Source organism: Haemorhous mexicanus, chromosome 6, assembly GCF_027477595.1.
Source record: "Haemorhous mexicanus isolate bHaeMex1 chromosome 6, bHaeMex1.pri, whole genome shotgun sequence".
Lineage (NCBI taxonomy): Eukaryota > Metazoa > Chordata > Aves > Passeriformes > Fringillidae > Haemorhous > Haemorhous mexicanus.
Window position 1 is genome coordinate 20,867,072 of NC_082346.1, and position 7,643 is coordinate 20,874,714.

At 44.8% G+C, this 7,643-nt stretch overlaps 1 long non-coding RNA gene across 2 annotated transcripts in view; it reads left to right on the forward strand.

Moving 5' to 3' along the window:
- LOC132328875 (uncharacterized) overlaps positions 1-7,643 on the forward strand; it is a 31,032-nt gene that overhangs the window by 21,524 nt on the left and 1,865 nt on the right. Inside the window, exon 4 of one of the 2 annotated variants that reach the window (XR_009486910.1) lies at positions 6,104-6,440. The exons of the other annotated variant lie outside the window; for it this stretch is intronic. This is a non-coding gene — a long non-coding RNA (uncharacterized LOC132328875). Of the gene's footprint in view, positions 1-6,103; positions 6,441-7,643 lie in introns of those variants that run through there. 2 annotated transcript variants of the gene reach the window in all.

The following is a 7,643-nucleotide window of genomic DNA, read 5'->3' on the forward strand; positions in this document are numbered from 1 at the left end:
GACACAACAAAAGACACCATGAAGACAGGAACTTTGGCAGCAGTGGTTTTGAACTCCACAACCCCCAACTTTCCTCTGTTTTTCTATGCATATGTTACTGGAAATATAATCACCTGCTAGGGAAGCAGTCAACCTCCAAATGGCTATCTAAGCAGCAGCAAGCCTCTGGAAGTTACTATTGCTAGAATAAAAAAGAGATTTTCAGCAAAGCAGCCCTGAATTCACCAATGTCCTCCTTTGCCTGACCACTGTCACCATAGTGACCAGAGGAGCTGCTGCGGAGCCACTGCCCTGTGGCTTGGGACGTAGGCAAGCGGGACGCCGTGCTGGGAATGAAGTGACTTTGTCTCAGGACCCGGTTATGCAGATGTGGGCCGTGGGACCAGGCACTGGGAACAGCCTAGGGCGTACAGTGGTAGGAAGGGGGACTTACAGAGCAAGGAGGTGCAAATCCTGCCCTGAATGCCAGCCTCGAAGAGACCTCAAAGCACTGCCAGAGCTGTTGCAAGGTTACCAGAAGAGTCAGAAGGTGAAACAAAAAAAGTTGATAGTCAGGAGCATGAGGAAAGAAGGCGTTGTCAGTAACACAGCAAACGCCGTTAAACTGGAGCTGGAATAAGCAGATGCGTTCCCCTCGACATCATTTGTGTGGACTGCTCCCTCTCCTGGGGAAAACTTGACCAAAAAAAAAAAAAAAAATCACAACCCAAACCAGTCCTCAAGGAAATAGTGCACCCCCGGAGTTTACCGGCAGACAGGCACCCTGCTTCCAGGTTCAAGTTGGAGAGGGCAAGGTACAAGATCCCTGTGCTGCCCCTCCCAGGCAATCTGTGTCCTGGCTACAGGAGCCTGAGCTGGTGAAGCCAGCTGTGACCTCCAGACTCAGCCAACAGCAACTGCTCCAGCCTGTGCTGACAACAGCAACACTGTCTTCTCCCTGCTTGGTGCTGCTTCCAAGCACCACCCAGACCATCCTCCACTCTCAAACCACTGGAGTGGTCCAGTGGCACAGCAGGCAAGGATCTAGGAAACAGTGCTTGCAAGCACTTTTCAGAGTGAATGCTGAAGTACAATTTTGTCTTTGCTGGGAATTGGACAGAAATCAGCAGTTCCGGTCTTTATTGCTGGTAAGGACTGACAATTTTTAGCGGAGAAATAAATTTTAGAGTCTGTGAGTGAGGAAATGGTAGAACGACCTTGAAACATACTTTCATGGTGAGAAATATTCACCACTAACTTAATCTTTGCTGCTTTAGGATTCCAAAGTCCAGTTAAAATCTTTGCAGTGAAGCTAGCTCAGAAGATCTTGCAGTAAGATTAGAACCAGCTGGTGAAAAATGGCATGTTACTGCAGCCAGTAAATACCCACATGAACCAGCCCTAGAGAGGTGAAAGGCTCTGCTGAGCTTAACAGCTCATGAGTATATACCATAGTGGCTGATACTGGGGTATGAGTAGTGCCTCTTCCTTTTAAATCCTTTCCCAGTTGATGACCTCTGGTGTGGAAAAGTGATGATTTAAATGCATACCATTACAAATGAGAAAAGAATTATTTCCACTTTACAGAGAGGGGGACAGGCTCGTCTGTAAACAGAAAGCAGTGGCAGGGTGTAAAAAAACCAGACAAATTAACACTTTCCAAATCCCTGGAGTTTGACCAAAGTCATCCACCTTGTCTACTTGCACGTGCTATGACAGCTTTATAGAACCTTTCATCCTGGTGAGAAAGCCTTGCTTGATTCTTAATGGTCTCTGAGAGTTATCATATGATACCACGTCAGGCAATCACGCAATCAGCAAAGGTCACGAGACACACAGCCATTCCTCCTGGCTTTACAGCTGCTTTCCACAGCCAAGACTCCTCCTTATACCATTTTGAAGTCAAGTGTAGCAGCTCTCCTGCCTGCCAAGCACTGGGAAGCCTGCCATAAGTCAGACCCTGTAAGGGGCACATAATTTTTTTGTGTCTACAGGTGACAACAAGAAAACCATAATGGATTTGCAACATTTAATTAGTCTAAATGGATTATTACTGGCTGCAACTGCATCTGCTTGGCAACACAGAAGAGGTGCAAGTCTTACTTGTACAGAAGGAATGTAGGAAAGTCACTGTTGCTCTATATCTTCTACAATCTAAAAGAAAAAAAAGAGGTGTTCTAATAATTTTACTGTTCTAACTATGTGAGATACAGGTACCTAATTCAAGACTCCTACTACATACATAAAAATTTGCATAACTAGGAAAAGTCCTTGTCCTGAGGAGCTTATAGCTTTATTGGACTTAAAGGCTTTATTAGGTTATGGGCAAGATCATCTCTGTTTTGCAGACAGATCACAGATGAGGAGCCAGACTTCAAATGCTTTCGTGATGTGTAAGGCAAGTCTAGTAGGGCAAGTCTGAAGGAAGCACAAGAAGAGAAGTAATAAATATAAGGTGGAATAGTTCAGGATTACACAAAAGAATACCCATTGCAATCTTCCCTGAGCTATGCAGCCAAGAGGTCTTGATTCCCAGGCACTCAAACAAACTGCTCCTTTCCTCCAGAGACTGCCCCTCTGTTGCTGGGACTGCAGCATGGAATGGCAGCATGGGATGGCTCAGACTCCACAGTGCACAGCGCTGTGCTTGTCACGAACTCACCTCAGCCACGGATCATGTGTGCAGATAGGGAGGGCTGCAGTGAGGGGGCAGATCTCCTTCTGCCTCCCCAGCCTGCTAGGTCTGGCAGAGGCATTTCCCAGCAAGTTGTGGAAAAGTTCAGTTCTCAGGGCCCTTAACCCACTGATAACTATGACTACTCAGTCACTGATTAAAAGCCTCTAAATATGCTGTTTTGATAGATTATATAGATTTGGTAGAGCCTCCTATCTTCTCACCTTCCTTTCTGTGAGTCAATTTGACTTTCTGGAGCACCCAACCTAAGCCAGACATTCAGAGCAGATCAGCATTTAGGTATTGTTCTGCTTTTACTAAACAAGTAAAATTTGGATTCTGGAAGCCAGTTCAAAGGCACACAAGCAACTTATAATAGCCAACCTAAATTTCCTGCACCCCTGACCATTGTCACCCTTGACTTGGATGTCCTGGTCAGTCAGGGAATTCTTAAACCTCTACAGAAGGTCTTTTCTCTGCAGTTTAGTTGGTGTTTAGGAGATCAATGCTATTTCAAAGTGTCACTACTCTGTTCTCTTAAGGAACTAACTGCTAACTGTAACTCTGATCTCCTTCAAGACCATTGGGATATATGGTAGACTGTTGTTGCATTGTTCTGGGTAATTTTTGATCTAAAAAAAGGCATGGGCAAAAGTAAGAGTCTGTAGACTAAACCCCATGCTTTCTCTGAGAGCAGCAAGGCAGAGCTGCAGTACAAAGAAAAACAGCCACATAGCCTGGGTTGAAGGAAGGTCAGGTAGTGTTCAGCTACATCTTTCATTTTTTGTATTCATCCATCATTTTTGTTAAGACTTGACAGAAATTATTCTACCAGGTCTGCTCAGATAATAAATACTTCACTGTGTGGGGGAGAATAGCAAGTAAACCAAACATGAGAGAGTTCAGTACTCCAGAAAGAGATGCTGCCTAGATGGCCAGGATCTTCCTACACCTACCAGCAGATAGCATGGAGGTACAACCCCATAGCAAATACTAATTTAAAAGTATTGCATAGCAACAGGACAGGCAGCAGCCAACTTGCTCTCACTTGATTTTGGGAGCTGTAAGACCAGCCAACAACCCTTCCCCCTCAAGAACCCTTACGGCATTCCTGAGGCAAGTGTTAATACTGGATCTCGACCAAGAAAGAATTCCTATAGACTCAGGGGACGAGAGGAGGATGATACACTGCTTGCTTTTTTCCACTCTTTTCCCCTCATGCCCCACTGCTCCTGTACTTGTAGTGCCCCTTGCACAAGGACCTTTAACACAGTGGCAAGCGGCTCCCAGCAGGATGCAAGGCACAGCAGCACATGCGGGCAGCCTGCCTGCCCTTGGCAGGAGTTCTTCTGACCAACGGAAACAGAGGAAACTCGAGAGACAGGCATGGAGAAGGCTGGAAAGTGCTGAAGGGCAAACTCCTGGTGGAATGCAAAAAGATTAAAACCGGCAAGAGCACAGCAGCATTCAGCACCAAGTTATTCCCAAACGGTCCTTGCCGAGCATGGCTGGTTTTCTTCCTCCCTCATGTAATGCTCAGATGCACTCCCGGGATACCTCACATGCAAAACAATAAATGGCCAAACAACTTGTAACTAATGCAGACTGATCTAACCGGGAGCAGGGCTGCATGGCTAAGTCCCTCTCTTGGAATCTTAGTGCCACCTTGTGCTGGGAACGTTAACAGTCATGGATAAAAGAGCTTGTCCAGAACAGTGAAGGAGAGCAAGGGCAGGAGAAACCGTCGTTGAGCAAAGCTGCATCAAGCGTTTTGGCTTTTGGAGATTTTTTTTCTATTGGTACAAACCAGCATTACTGCCAGTATCCCGCTGTGGAGACATTTTATGAAGGAACAGGTTATAGTGAGCAACTTTTGCGGGTTTGCCCTGATCCCAGACAGTGGTTCCAAGTCACACCTCTGCTGTAACCGGGCACAGATAGCTGCAGCTGGCAGATGCCAGCACAGGCAAGTCCAGGGAGAAACATGGTGTCACCTCAGACAGGAAAATTTTGCTGAGTATTACTGGCATCCCTTCTGGAGCCTGGTTTGCAACAAGTAAACCCGTAAGTAGTGCAGGTAGGGGAGATAAACCAGTAAAATGCAACTAGCCTTTTACAGAGCAATTTCCAGATGAAAAATACTATCCTAAACCTATGCTATCCTAAACCAATGCTCAGATGAGCCACCTGGCTTCCTTGGGGGATATAAAAGAAGGATTTGAATTTCTTGTTTCTTTTAAAATTAGTTTGGGACTTTTCTCTAAAGATGGGTTAAATTCCATCTGGTCAAATTTGAACTTCTGAAGATGCCTGCTTCTCTACACTGAGTTTTAGGGGAGCTTTAGCATAGTCAGCCTCATGGTTTTATTTGTAGGTTTGTTCAAAATGAGAGGTTATTACTTTGTGAAAAATTGTATTTCAAAGTGAGTTGCAAGGACTTTGCTCCGCTGTTGATCAGTTAAGTTTTATCTTCTTACCACTTGGAATGTTTTTGTAAGTTGGCTATGGAATTTTAGCCAGCATTGTCTTGAGTTTTATTCACCTCAAGGTTTCTTTGCAAACTCAAAAGAGGAAAAGAGAAGCATTTTGAAAAATATTTATGTAGCAAGGTAGGAATTCTCTTGGAAAGAAACAGGGTGCAAGTATCCTGCCAAAGGGGCAGGATGAATGAACACATGAGTATGACAGGGGTGGGGCATCCACAACATCTCTGGGCAACCTGATCCAGTGTCTCACAACCCTCACAGTAAAGAACTTCTTCCTAACATCTAATCTAAACCTCCTGTCTTGCACTTATTAGCCATCACCCCTTGTCCTATCACTTGTGAAATGTCCCTCTCAAGCCTTCCTGCAGGCCCCCTTTCAGTGTGGGAAGGTGGTCTAAGGTCTCTGTGGGCCCTTCTCCAAGCTCTCTCAGCCTGTCCTCATGGTCTCTCTCAATCTCCAGCCTCATGGAGCATAGGGTGCTCCAGCCCTCTGACCATCTCTGTGCCCCTCTTCTGGACCTGTCTGTGTGTTTCCTGTGCTGAGCATTCCAGACCTGGACACACCACTCCAGGTGGTATCTTATGTCAGTAGAGAGCAAGAATCACTCCCTTGACCTGCTAGCCACATTTTATTTGATCTACCAGTTTACCACCAGTGTTGTTATAGTGTGGCCAAACATGGGAATTACACAGAATATTATGAGTTGGAAGGGACCCACAAGGATCATTGAGTCAAATTCTTAAATGAATGGGGACCAAAGCAAAAAAAGACTAAAAATTTAATTATTAAATAGAACTGACTTCTCATGAACATCATAAAGCACCAGTGGAAAAACCTATTGTTTGTTGGATCCATCAATGGCTCCACACTTGACTGAAACTCACTATCAAACACACAAACCTCTGCTTGTTAAGCTACAGCCATTCCCAAGCAACAGTTTCACTGGCCCCTTATCTGTTTCAGCATTGATACCTGCATGTACAACAAGGAGTCCTACAACACCACCGCTTGACCACCCAAGCTTCTGTGTCTGTGGCAGGAACTGTTCTGATCAAATTCCTTGCAAGGATATATCCAAGTAAAATTACATTTAAATCAAATGTAGATGCCTGGGAAGAAGCAATGGATTTCCTTTGTCGGGAGGAGTAACATTGAAATAACCTGTATACCTCGCAATAATAAAAATAGTTACAAAAATAACCTCCCTACTTTGTGAAATAAAGAGTTTAGGAAGGGCCAACAGAGATTATGCAAGGCTATATGTTTACTTAAGACGCAGCCCAAACAAGAGAATACTCACAAGGGAGGGGGATTTAGGAATAGGCATGATTCTAGAAGATACGATGCAAATTCAGCTGACTTTCAGTAGATCTCATTCTGTGCAGCTCCCAAGCCTTCAACCTTTCATTCTAAAAAGGGCAACCAATGATACAAATATAAGCAGCAAAGAAATTCTGCTTCTGAGCTGATTTTAAAGAAGGTAAACTGGCAGTACTGGGCAAAATGCACAAGAAACCAGAAAAAAAAACCAGCCAAAACAAGCTATGAACATACTTTGGCTATGTAAGGGGTTGGCAGCATAACTGCACGTGACAGGATGCTCCCAAATCTGCAGCCAGCTAGCCTGCCATTTTCAGAGTGGTTGGGATGTTTCTTTTATAGCTGAACAACCCACATAACACACAATGAGCTGGCAAAGCCCATCTATAATACACTTCCTCCAGTTCTTCAAGCTGCTAAAAGGTGCTGTGGTCACCCCAAACCTACTCAGCTGTGGCATCTTTTCTTACCAGTATCCTGGGCACTGAGACATCAAGGCTAAACAGGGTCCCCAACAGTCAAACCACTATACACTCCACAGTGCTTTGCAATCTGGACAAGAAACACGGCCAGGTTGTCAGGTTCTCAGTACAGGTGACAACCACACACCTTCCCCTGCTACTAAGATTATGGAAACATTGAGATCCACCAATTCACATATAGATGAATAAAGAAAAAATGCCTACTTCCTGCATCAGGAGAAGGGGACACAGCTGGGCTTGTGGAAGCCCTGCCCACCTGCCCCACTTGGGAGAACACTAATTGTTTTCAAGGTATCTGTAACACAAACATTTGTACAGCAGGACATGGCCATGGAAATGACTAGGAACTTTTGTTCCAGATTCTCCAAGACAGGAAGGTTGTTCTGTGAACAAGACCAATCCAGAGATCCTGATGCTCAGACTTACTTGGACTTACCTTCACACTAAAGGAAAAGGAAAGCAGCTCTCATGAAGGGGCTGGCTGAACTATGAGTTAGGAGGATCATCCATTCCAGGAAAATAGCTTCTTCCTCTAAGGGCAAGATCCACTTAAAATTTCTTCTGTTTCATCATCTGCTCTTGTTGCTTGATGCTCAGTTTAGCAAGCCCTAACCTCACTCTTGAGCACACTGATCATAAACACCTACAATGGTGGGCATTGTTTAATTGCTGCATTGACCCCCTTTCCCTCACATGTCCAG